Raw genomic sequence first — 12,500 nt, forward strand, 5'->3', positions numbered from 1 at the left:
ACGCTTCTCCATCTGGAAATCCGATGGACGAGTCTGGGTTTGCCGGTTGCCAGGAGACGGTACTTGTCTGACTGCATTGTGCTGAGTGTAAAGTTTGGTGGAGGGGGGATCATGGTGTGGGGTTGTTTTTCAGGAGTTGGGCTCGGCCCCTTAGTTCCAGTGAAGGGAACTCTTAAAGCTTCAGCACCAAGAGATTTTAGGCAATTTCACGCTCCCAACTTTGTGGGAACAGTTTGGGGACGGCCCCTTCCTGTTCCAACATGACTGCGCACCAGTGCACAAAGCAGGTCCATAAAGACACGGATGAGCCAGTTTGGTGTGGAAGAACTTGACTGGCCTGCACAGAGTCCTGACCTCAACCTGATAGAACACCTTTGGGATGAATTAGAGCGGAGACTGTGAGCCAGGCCTTCTCGTCCAACATCAGTGTCTGACCTCACAAATACACTTCTGGAAGAACGGTCAACAATTCCCATAAACACTCCTAACCCTTGTGGAAAGTTTCCCAGAAGAGTTGAAGCTGTTATAGCTGCAAAGGGTGGGCAGACATCATATTAAACCCTATGGATTAAGAATGGGAGGTCACTCCAGTTCATATGTGAAAGAAGGCAGACGACCGAATACTTTTGGCAAGTGTATGTTTGTGGTAATGTTTATGCAAATCTAAGCAAAGTTAAACTTTCTGTTACAAAAGCACATTTAGGATATTCTGTGCATCTACAGCACAAAATATGGTAGATAAACATTTAAACACCTCGTAAAATTTTAAAGTCTGTTTTTATATGTAAACCCACCATTGCGTTGTTTTTATAGATGTTAATTACTTCCTAACAGTTTATTACTGTAAGTGTACAGCAGAATGAAGCTACAGTGTATCTCAGTAATTTTTAGTGCAGATGATTACAGAATGTAATCAGAAGTAATTACAGAAGTAAAAAGTTGCCAATTTACTGTTATTTACAGTTAATGTGGTTCAATAAATTACTACACCAACAAAACCAGTGGACAGTAATTTACTTATAGCACAGAATACAGAAATCCAGAGCCACACAGCATGAATACACAGGTTCAGGCCAGGTTAACCCCAGACCAGCTTAACAAATCCAGGTGCCGCCTGAGAGCAGCTGCTTTTAGCAAATGGAGCCAAAAAAAACAACAGAAAAAACCCCAAAAAGCTCCTCCATCATTTGCAGTGATAACCCCATGATGCCAGCGCAAACAAGATCACTCTGCCAGACAAAAAGCTGCTGCTTCCACCACGTTTACTGATGGCATGACATTTTCAGCTCGGTGGGTGTTTTCTCCCACCCCACCCCCTCCCCCCCACACCCCCACGCCCACTTTCCCGTTTCCTTTTTTATTGTGCTGCCAAATCGATACGTGCCCTGAGAGAGAGGCTAAAGAGTGGGGAAAATGATTAACCTCAGTTGTTATCTCTTGAGGAACATCAAAGGACGTGAACATAGAGGGCTGCTAGTCGCTCACCTATTGACTGAACTCCTCCAAATAAACGGCTCGAGCGATGGCAAATGACAACCAGGGGGGCTGATGGCAGGGATGCTGGCAGCTCTCGGAGGCAGGCCGAGATAGACTCCTGAGCATGAACTCCGTCTCTGCTAGTGGGATGCGTTTTCCGAGGAAATCATATTGAGCACATGGCCCACTTCAACTCAGCTGAATGGCAAATGCTATTGTACAATGTACAAAAACAGTTTCCCATGAGATCCCATCATTTTATCCAAACGGATCACCCCGTAACCCTCCAGACATTGTCAGGAACGTTAGCACTGAGCTTCATGAAATTCATAATGCAATGCAAATGCAAGCTGCTGAAAAGTGCTATAACCACAGCCAAGCCTGGCCTTGTACTGCCAATCTACCTTCTACTGTATCTGCCATATCGCATTACATCGCCTCTTCATTTCAAGAGAACCGGTATCAGCACTTCGATATGGCTGCTGGAATAACAGTAGATCCCATTTACAGACGATCTGATTTGTCTGGAATGTGTCAGATTTTAACCTGAATCTAGCACGGAAGGTTTACTTCATCAGGCCCTGTGGGTTAAAACCATGAAGAACACACGTTCAGTTTAAACAGCAGGGTAATGTGTGGATGCAATGCGTTTGGCTGGGTGCCGTCATTAGTTTCATGTACTTGGCCTGAAAACACACATAGAAAGTGAATAGCTGTTCAGCGATTACACCGTGTCTAGGCCAGGGGTGTCAAACTCAACCACTAAAAGGGCCATATTAAAAAATCTCAACAAATCTGTGAGCCAGCTGTGTTTTTATTTCAACCCATGAGCCCAACTGGCCATTGTTTATCCAAAACATGCCAAAACCACAACAGCTAAAAATAGCCACTGAATACTTGAACAATTTACAAATAATTTTATATAAAACTAATTGTTTTATAAAGAACAACAGACTTCATTAGTTGCAGGGAACTGGAGCCTATCCCAGCGGTCATAAGGCAGGATACACCCCGGACAGGTCGCCGGTCCATCGCAGGGCAGACAGACAGTCATTCACACACCAGGGGCAATTTAGCACGTCCAATTGGCCTGACTGCATGGCTTTGGACTGTGGGAGGAAACCGGAGAACATGGAGGGAACCCATGCAGACACGGGGAGAACATGCAAACTCCACACAGAGAGGACCCTGGTCACCCGGCCAGGGAATCGAACCCATGCCCTCCTCGCTGTAAGGCAACAGCACAGCCCACCGCGCCACCGTGCCGCCCCAACAGAACAAACAATGCTTTCTTTAATAAAACATGCAGTCTGTCAGTGTTCTGTAGTGTTCTGCTGAGTGGAATATCAAGCACGGAACCAAATATCTTTGAGGTTCCAGACTTACAGATCCCAAAGTCTTCATCTCAAGCGATTTTAGACAAACAGGTCCAAACCTGAGGGCCAATGATGGGCCTACAAATCCACTGACAGCAAACTGGTCAATGAAAGCCTCACGCTGGGGTTCTTCGGAAGGCTGCTTAATCCAGGAAGCTTGGATCTTTAGTAAAACAGCACGTCCTTAATCATCCAGACTCGTCTAAATCCCCCAGTCGAAAGAGTTCCATGGCACGTTCCCCAGATTTTACTTCACCTGTGCGACTCCCTCTCAGCATGCATGGCTGCCCTCATCATTGAAACTTCAATCGGGCAAAAGAGGCGTCTGAGGCTGCGTGCCAGAGCGACGCTGGACACTCTTTGTCTTTCAGCCTTTATATCGAGTGGCAAAAACACACAATTCATCATCCCGAGAGAGCCGGCGTGGACGCCCTTGCTGCTCAGAGGGCGGCCACACGATGAAGTTTGCCAGACTGATGGAGGCTGACAGTCTATCATTACTAAAGGCCGCTGACTGGGAGAGCTCCACTCGCCTGAAACAGCTACTGAAGGGTGAAAGTGTAAGGATGAAATGCACCACTGTCCCGAAATGAAACATCAGAGTGACCACTTCAGGCAAACTAATGAATGGGCGTTTATGTTAAGGTACCAACTAGCTCACAATCATACACGTGTCAATACACCATGAGCAGGACTGTCGCCATCGATTACATTAGTAATCAAGTGATCTACTGATTTTTCGGAGGGTTAATTGAGTAAAAAAGGCCAAAAAAATAAAAAGAGACTTAACAACAACAAACCAAGGAAGGCCTTTCAACAAATCTACAATACTTTATGGGACACTGAGTGTGTTTACATGCACTTGATAATCCGATAACTGCAGAAAATCAGATTTTGTCAGTAAATCCGATCAACATGTTTACATGAACTTGAGTAATCAGATCATGTGAAACTCTGGCTCTACGTGAGTCAGACAGCAACCAGATTTCTGCTTTACAACCAGCCAATAAACTCACAGAAGGAGACGTGATATAAACGTAACATAAAACTCAAACTTCATGCAGTGGCTTTTTTTTTTTCGAGCCACTTTACCTGAAAATATGAACTTGCATCATCTAGAAGATGAAGAATATTTAAATCCTTCATTTTGAGAAGCACGTACTTGGTTTCAGAATCACTCCAAAAGTGTTTTGCTGCGTCTCGCGGCGGCGCTACTCGCTTATTTCCGGTACGACAGTCTGTTTTTCGCACATGCTCAGACTGATAAAGACGAAAGAAATCAGAGTAAGAGTTCACATGCAGCGAGAAATCTGATTACTGAGCTAAAATCCAGCTTTCTTTATCAGATTACTTACTCCAATCTAAGAAATCAGAGTGTGTGACTACTTGAATAATCAGATAACTGCAGAAATCTGATCATGATCTGATTATCGAGTGCTGTAAACTCACTAACTGACATAGTAATGCCATAAACATGTCATGTCATGAGTTGTCATGGCAGGTTTTGTTTGGTGATTAATCAGAAATCTGATTGGTTGAGCTGCTTTCGAAGTAAAGTACCTGCGACCCTCCGGTCACAAGGCCGGTTCCCTAACACGTTGAGGCACTAATGGAAATTAGCATTGTCGTTATGGTGGTTATTACTTGGTGATTACTTATGAAGCGAAAACCTTTGCATTAAACATTGACTTTGCTATGTTGCACAACAAACAGTTAAAAAGTTCATCAAGTGACCACAATAAACTTGATGGGTGAACATTCTTCTCCTCATTCAGCAACTCATGGTTGCTTGGCAACAATGCCATACTCTACATTTCTCTACATTACTACATTTCTCGGTGGACTACATGTTTGTGTTGATTATTGTTAATAATAACAATTTATTGAGTGAGAAAATGTGTATTTCATCATATTTTATGTCACGTGCTGTTTTATAAAAATGCCTAACGACACCACTTTCCTGTGATGAACATCTCAGTGAGACAAGGCCTCTCGTGGCTTATTGCTTAATTTTACAATAATTATTTCAGACGGCGCGATCTGATTGGTGGAGCAATGTTCTACGCGCACTGTTACTGTATTCCCCTGAAAAATGTCTTAACACCAAAAGTTTATCACGTAAATAGCATAAAAACATCTCAGGCATCAGCGTTCAGTCTATTAACCATTTCATGCAGTGACGTTCTGTGAGGGAGCTTTTAGAGGTGGACGTCTGGTTCCTATCACTACCACTGTGAACATGTGTTTACATCTTACTTTACACTTTGAAAAATCATCTTTAACAATGTGTATGAGCATTCATAATCATACAAAAAAATACATAAAAAAATAAAATAAATAAAAATCACGACTCAGCGATTAATCGTAGCATCAACACAGCTCGAGTTTGTACAAATGAAGCCGATCTATACGACAGAAAGGCAGCATTCAGACAGAGCGAGCAGATTCAGGGTCGCATAGTGGGATCAGATGATTTCCACATACTGACACATGATCCACACGCTTTCCAGTCTGGATCTGGCCCAGATTCTAACACACGCGAACACGCATGAAGCAGTTTCTACACGTTATCGCTTACCAAGGCTGGGGCAACACCCCTGGGAGGGAAAAGCAAATTTGACATACTGCCCAGACTGCAGGAACACTGACTGACAGATGAGTCCATCTACAGCAAGATAAATGACACGCTACTGTAACAAAGCCTGTGTCTCTCAAACTGGTGGCTTTATAGAAGGAAACATAAATATGCTTAACTTGAATGAATGCAAGAGATTTTGCAGGTGGGTCTTTCTCCACTTGGAGTGGGAATTCAGGTGGATACATTTTTTAAAAATCGATTTCTTTCATCCCAAAACGAAATCATTTTAATACGTCCATTAAGATCTCCTATTACCATGGATGGAGAAAGGAGAGCTTAATTCCAGGCCTACGTTACAGTCACTGGAGTTGAATATGGTGTAACACCAGTGACGGCGACTCCAGTCACATTCAGGTTAAAACTGAGGATAACAATTCATAATGAATAAAAAAAATATTTTTATAAATATTTATAACCGTGTTTATAATGTCTTATGACTGCATTATAACATGTTATGAATGTATTTATAGAAGCTTACAAACATTCACAGAAAGCGTTACCAACCTTACATACGACAGCAGTGCCATGCAATATAAAAACTCCATTCGCAATATTCAGCTTGCAAATGTATGCATCGTATCCTTTGAGCTATATATGTACACTCGGCCAACCCATGTGATATGAGGTCATACTTTTCCCACTGGCAGCTCCTAAGGCCACCTGGGTCCCAGTATAGGACCCCTTCTGTCACATCTAACGTTACAGCTGACCTAATATCTGCATGCACTCTAGGAGGCTATGTGCCTTCAAGGTGCTCAGACATGGGAGAATGAATCATGCATGGCTGCAAACGCAGCCGTATCTTCAGACAAAGCCTCGTCGCTTTCATCATGTAGAATTTAGGACATGCAGTCGTTCCAGTTGTTGAGCTTTTGTGTTTGCCATCACACTTCTACTGTAAAATCAGCAGCTTCTAGTTTTGTCACGCATTATGATGACCTGCAATGCAGCTGCTGTGACATACATCTTGTTGTCTTACTATATGAAAATATCAGCCGCTCTTGACGTTGTGTGAACATTTCATGAAGAGTGGGACAACAGAACTGCTCTGAAATGACTTCTGAATACCGTCGTTTACATTATTGGCCAATGTTTTGGCAAAAATTCGTCTGCAAATACAAGTGAACCTAAAAGCCTAAATTTAAGAACGTGACAATCGAATGTCCAATTATAAAGCCCATAGTTCTGTTTCTGAAATCTGATTGGCTGAGCGACATTAGCGACAAGCCACTGTAAACTAAGTACACAAGAGGGCGGAGCTAACCCTTCATTAAAGTGTCCATATGTGGCATTTTCATTGCATGTTAAGTCCACTTACATTGTCTGTGTGGTTATGTGCCAAAAACAGCCGCTGTTCATTTTTACATGACCGTTTTCTGACCTCTCGTTACCCCTTAGAATAAAACAGGCTGTGTTTGTTACTGTGACTTTAAGACTGGTATATGTAAATGAGGTCTGTTCTGATTGGCTGCCCTGTATTGCGCTTCATTGAAGAGAAAAAAAACAGTCCACTCTGAAACACTCCTTATACCCCCAGTGTGAATGGGCGAAGCTAAACGGCTGAACAGGTGGATTTATGTCATTTTTGTGACATCACAGAAGCAGTGAATTCCTTGGCTTCGAACCGAGGAGTGAACAGTATGTTTAAAGGGAAGAAAATGAGCTTTTCCAGGATACGGGCCCTTTAAACTGAGGCCGACAGCTAGGAAGTTAAAAGGCGTCATATACAGACCATCTCGGAGAGTTTAGATGCAATGTACATAAACAGGGCGGCCAAAAGAAATAAGTAAGAGGAGTGAAAGTAAAGACTAAAGCACCGCGCCGCTCGGCTGCCGTACACTCTAGATCACTAGCACTCACCAGCGCTCAAAGCCTCACCACCCATAAACAGCACGGCTAAAGAAGCAGTTTAAAATGGTAGAACGAGCATTGCTCTGACCACTCTCTCTCCAACAGCTGAGCTCAACACTGACGAGAGACACAGAACGCAGACCCCCGCGGTCCGAGAACTAAGACCACACAAAAGAAACTCTCCTAACCTTAATAAGCCACAGCCTGATTAAAGGAGCAGTTCACAGGTCTGGATGTAAAACCACTTAACTGAAATACAATCGTTACATTACATGGAGGTCCTTTAAACTTTAAAAGGTTCTTTACCCTCACACCTCTCATCTGCGGAAATGGGTTCTTGTTATCCATACTGTGAAAGGGAAGGAGTTATATCTACTGATACCTATCTATAGAATTTTATATATATATATTTTTTTGCTTTTTTGGTTTTTGACACAGTTTGAAAATACCTCTTCACCTTTACATTGTGTTTAAATTTCATTACGGATGGACTAAAAGAAATGGTCCAAAATGACTTGGAAAGACGTCTGGTTCCATTGACTTGCATTAAAATAAAGTAGGTTTTTTCCTTCTCCTGTAAAGTTTCAATTTTGGAGATACAAGGAGAGACAACAGTGATGTACAGTACTGTGCGAAGGTTTTAGGCACCTAAGCAAATCTTTAACCAGTTGACCTCAGCAGTGAGTTCATCACCATATACATTAGAATAAAGTCGTATTCATAATTCACATAAACTTAAAAACAATAAAAAGTAACAAGAATTTCTTGGGTCCATATTTTTCCTTGAACAACAAACACACTAATATCCATAAAATCACCATTTATTATTATACACACACACACACACACACACACAAATATATATATATATATATATATATATATATATATATATATATATATATATATATATATATATATATATAAAATCATTATTAATTAATATTCTATATATTTTGTTTGTTCCAATATTAACACTTCTCAGCCAATAAACACAAGCTACACAAATAGATTTTGAAAATGTGTCTAAGACTTTTGCACAGTACTGTACATATGAATACAAATGAATTATTGCAGGAAATCTAGATAGATAGACATAGATAATCAATCAATCAATCAATCAATCAATCACTCAATCACTCAGTCAGTCACTCAGTGTTCATAAAACATACAAATGTTCCTGCGTTAACATCTGCAGTCCCTCCAGATGTGTAACCTGCACCAGATTAGGTGGTAATGGGTGATGATGCTCCACTGGAGCTCCTGTGTTCTACTGAGAGCGTCCTGGTGTGATCGGTGCCGTCAGTGTCTGATTAAAGGCTCCATTAGCTGGTGCGGCGTGAAGACGGAGCCGCTGCAGGTCTAACGCCTCGCTGACGCAGACGGGGGGAGCGCCATGGAGCGCAGCGCCAACCCGGAGCACTTCAGCTCGGAGCACACACTGAGAAAAGCTCCATTCAGTGGAATGTATAATGTGTCACTCCATGGGTTCTTGGCGTGGTGAAATGGTTCTTCAGATTGATGGAACATGTATATCGTTCCACATAGTACCTTTCTGAAAATGACCCTGTCTATTGCTGCTATTACTACAAACTCGACATCATAACAATAGCAGAACCCTTTTTACTGCCATACAGAACCATATTCAACACATTCGCCATCAATCTGAAGAACCTGTAAATAATGCAAAGAACCTTTTAAGTATGCAAATGGCTCTGAGTGTTTACGGTTCTACGTAGAACCACCGTCTTTGCTAAAGAACCCTTGACAAACTACACTTTTTAAGAGTTTCTGCATGGAGAAGTGGTTCTTCAGACTGATGGAGAATGTGTGGTTCATGGTTCCGTATAGCACTAAAAAGGGGTCTTCTATTGTTACAAACTCGACATCATAACAATAGCAGAACCCTTTTTAGTGCCATACGGAACCATATACAATACATTCTCCATCGATCTGGAGAACCATTAAACAATACAAAGAACCTTTAAAGTATGCAAATGGCGCTGAGTGTTCATGGTTCTATATAGAACCACTGTCTTTACACTAAGTGAAGTGAAGTGGTTCTTGGTGAAGTGGTTCTTCAGACTGATGGAGAATGTGTGGTTCATGGTTCTGTATAGCACCAAAAAGGGTTCTTCTATTGTTATAAGCTTGACATTGTAGCGGAACAGTAGCGGAACCCTTTTTAGTGCTATACAGAACCACATTCAGCACGTTCTCCATCAGTCTGAAAAAACGATTCAAGCCTATATTGGACTCCCGGTTCGTAAAAGAACCGTCTTTTAAAAGCGTGCAGTTCTATGTATAGCCACTGCCTTCAGTAAAGAACCCATAACTCCTTTTTAAGGCGGTACTAAAGTACCGCCACTGTTTACTCGTACAGGGCCGCTATAGAAATGACTGACGAGTTAATTATGAATGTGAAGGAACGCAGTGCAAGACTTTTCCATCAGCGATTAAACACATATTCATATTTCAGAAAGAAACTATAAATATATACACACAGTCTCAAAAATGAGGGTTCCTCAACGGTGGGTAGGTTCCTGTCATTTGAAAAAGCATGCACGGTTCCTTAAAGAACCTTTCAGGGGTCAACCCTTTCTGTGAATGAGATCTGTCAGTGTGTAAAACGTTTAAAGAACCTCCACATAATGTCAAGGCAGGAAGAACCCTTGAGCTGGCACAAACTTCTACATTATAGGTTCTCCGAATCTTGAAAGGGTTCATCACACTCACAAATGTCTTTCCAGAAACGGTTCTAGGGTGAACCAATAGTGGCTCTTCTGTGACACAGCTAAAAGAGCGCCTTTGCAGTAGAGTGTTGAGTTGCAATGCACACTTTAAAAAGACGGTTCTTCAAGGGTTCTAAGAGTTCTGAGCAATGAATTCAGCGCATGACTTTTGTCCAGCGCAGAGTTGGTCACCGTGGCACCAAAGAGACCCGACTGACGCTCCGCTTGAGCCCAACAGCACTCAGCAGTACCTGCACACGCGCAGCGCAGCCATGCAGCACGAGCTTCAGCGACTTTCCAAAGCCTGCGTGAATGAGATTCACGCCACCGCCGGGTCTTTTGCGCGCTCTGCTGATGGAACCGCGTGACGGAGGGGAGGTTCAAACGCGTCTGCCTTCAACAAGTCCACCTCCCGACTCCAGCATCTTTAACCCCCTCACACTGACGGAGCTGAGCTGAAACGCTGCTGCTCTGTTCTGCTCTGTTCTGCTCTGTTCTGATGGGTTATATAAGTTTCCTGAAGCACGACTGCAGCAGGTACCGCCAGCGCCATTCACAAAATCTCTCAGCAGCACCACACTCTGCAGACGAGGACGGGTTCCTTTATCGTCGGGGGTGGAAAACAGAGGTTAAAGGCTGGAATGAAAACAAACACTTATTTTCTGCTAGGGAGCTCCTCCAGCCACGCTCCAAACACTACACAAGACGGTTCTTCAGTAAAGGTGGTGGTTCTGTTTGACATCATGAGTTCCAGAATCATCTGCATCCTTATATGGTTCTCTGCTTGGTGAAGTGGTTCTTCAGATTGATGGAGAATGTAAGAACGGGTCTACACAGCACCAAAAAGGGTTCAGCTATTATTACTATGTCAAACATGTAAACCTTTTGGTGCTATCTAGAACCATCTGCATTCTTAAATTATTCTTTGCTTGGTGAAGTGGCGCTTCAGAGTGATGGAGAATGTAAGAACGGTTCTACATAGCACCAAAAGTGTTCAGCTATTGGTACTGTGTCAAATGTGTAACCCTTTTTGGGTGCTATCTAGAACCTGCTGCATGTTTAAAAGGTTCTTTGCTTGGTAAATTGGTTCTACAGATTGATGAAGAATTTTAGAACAGTTCTACTTAGCACCAAAAGGGGTTTAGCTATTGTCAGTGTGTCCAGCATTACCTTTTTGGTGCTATCTAGAACCATACATATGCTTAAATGGTCCTTTGCACTGTGAAATGGTTCTTCATACTGATGGGAAATGTAAGAATGGTTCTCTGGAGCACTGAAAAGAGTTCAGCTATTGTTAGTAAGTCAAACATGTAACCCTATTTGGTGCCATCTAGAACCCTACGTATGCTTAAATGTTCCTTTGCATGGTGAAATACTTCTTCAAATTAAGGGAGAATGTAAGAATGGTTCTACAGAGCCCCAAAAAGAGGCTCAGCTATTTTCACTCTGACAAAGACACAACCCTTCGTGGTACTATCTAGAACCAAATGCATGATTAAATCCCTTAAGTCCCTTGCTTAGTGAAGTGGCTCTTCAGATTGATGGAGAATGTACGAATGGTTCTCCATAACACCAAAAGGGTTCAGCTATTGTTACTGCATCAAACATGTCATCCTTTTTGGTGCTATCTAGAACCATCTGCATGCTTAAATGGTTCTTTAGATTGACGGACAATGTAAGAATGGTTCTCTTTAGCACCAAAAAGGGTTAAACAATTATTCCTAGGTCAAACATGTAACCCTTTTGGTGCTATCTAGAACAATCTGCATGCTTAAATGGTCCTTCGCATGGTAAAACGGTTCTTAAGATTGATGGAGAGTGTAAGAATTGTTCTACATAGCACCAAAAAGGGTCCAGCTTTTGCTACTGTGTCAAACATGTAACCTTTTTGGTGCTATCTAGAACCACTTTCTAAAAAAAGGCTCCTATTCACAACCATACAACACATTCTCCATGAATCTGAAGAATCATGCAGCATGCAAAGATCCATTTAATTATGCAAATAGTCCTAGAACTCGTGGTTCTAAATAGAACCGCTGCTTTTACTTAAGAACCCTGTTTTTAAGCGTGTGGTTCCAGATCTAAACTCACAGACGCTGCTTTTAGACCCGGTTTAGTTTTGCAGAAGTTTGCAAAGTGCATCTCCAGCGCTCAGACACCGGAGAGCCGTCAGCGCCGGGGACTCGGAGGCTCTGCGTCCGAACTAACGCAGCTCTCAGTTGGACAAACTTACTTCTGTGGTCGCTGAGCGGTTTGTGGAGCTTCTTCTGTCCCCCAAAGTCCTCCAGGGCTCCGCGTGGACGGCGGGGTGCTCAGCTCGGCTCTGCGGGGGTTCGGGCGGTAAGTCTCGGCGCAGATGCGCTGCCTAATCCCGCTGTTGCTCTCCCAGCTGAGCCGAGGAGGAGAACCAGACGCTCCAGCTACTTT

At 42.7% G+C, this 12,500-nt stretch overlaps 1 protein-coding gene across 4 annotated transcripts in view; it reads right to left on the reverse strand.

Moving 5' to 3' along the window:
• Positions 1-12,500, reverse strand: part of camkvb (CaM kinase-like vesicle-associated b) — a 111,978-nt gene that overhangs the window by 99,473 nt on the left and 5 nt on the right. For all 4 annotated transcript variants that reach the window (XM_037532303.1, XM_017687290.2, XM_037532304.1 and 1 more), the window contains exon 1: positions 12,307-12,500. This exon is cut by the window's right edge and continues 5 nt beyond it. The gene's annotated coding sequence lies outside the window, so the exon portion shown is untranslated. The remainder of the gene's footprint in view (positions 1-12,306) is intronic.

This window comes from Pygocentrus nattereri, chromosome 21 (assembly GCF_015220715.1).
Source record: "Pygocentrus nattereri isolate fPygNat1 chromosome 21, fPygNat1.pri, whole genome shotgun sequence".
Classification (NCBI taxonomy): domain Eukaryota; kingdom Metazoa; phylum Chordata; class Actinopteri; order Characiformes; family Serrasalmidae; genus Pygocentrus; species Pygocentrus nattereri.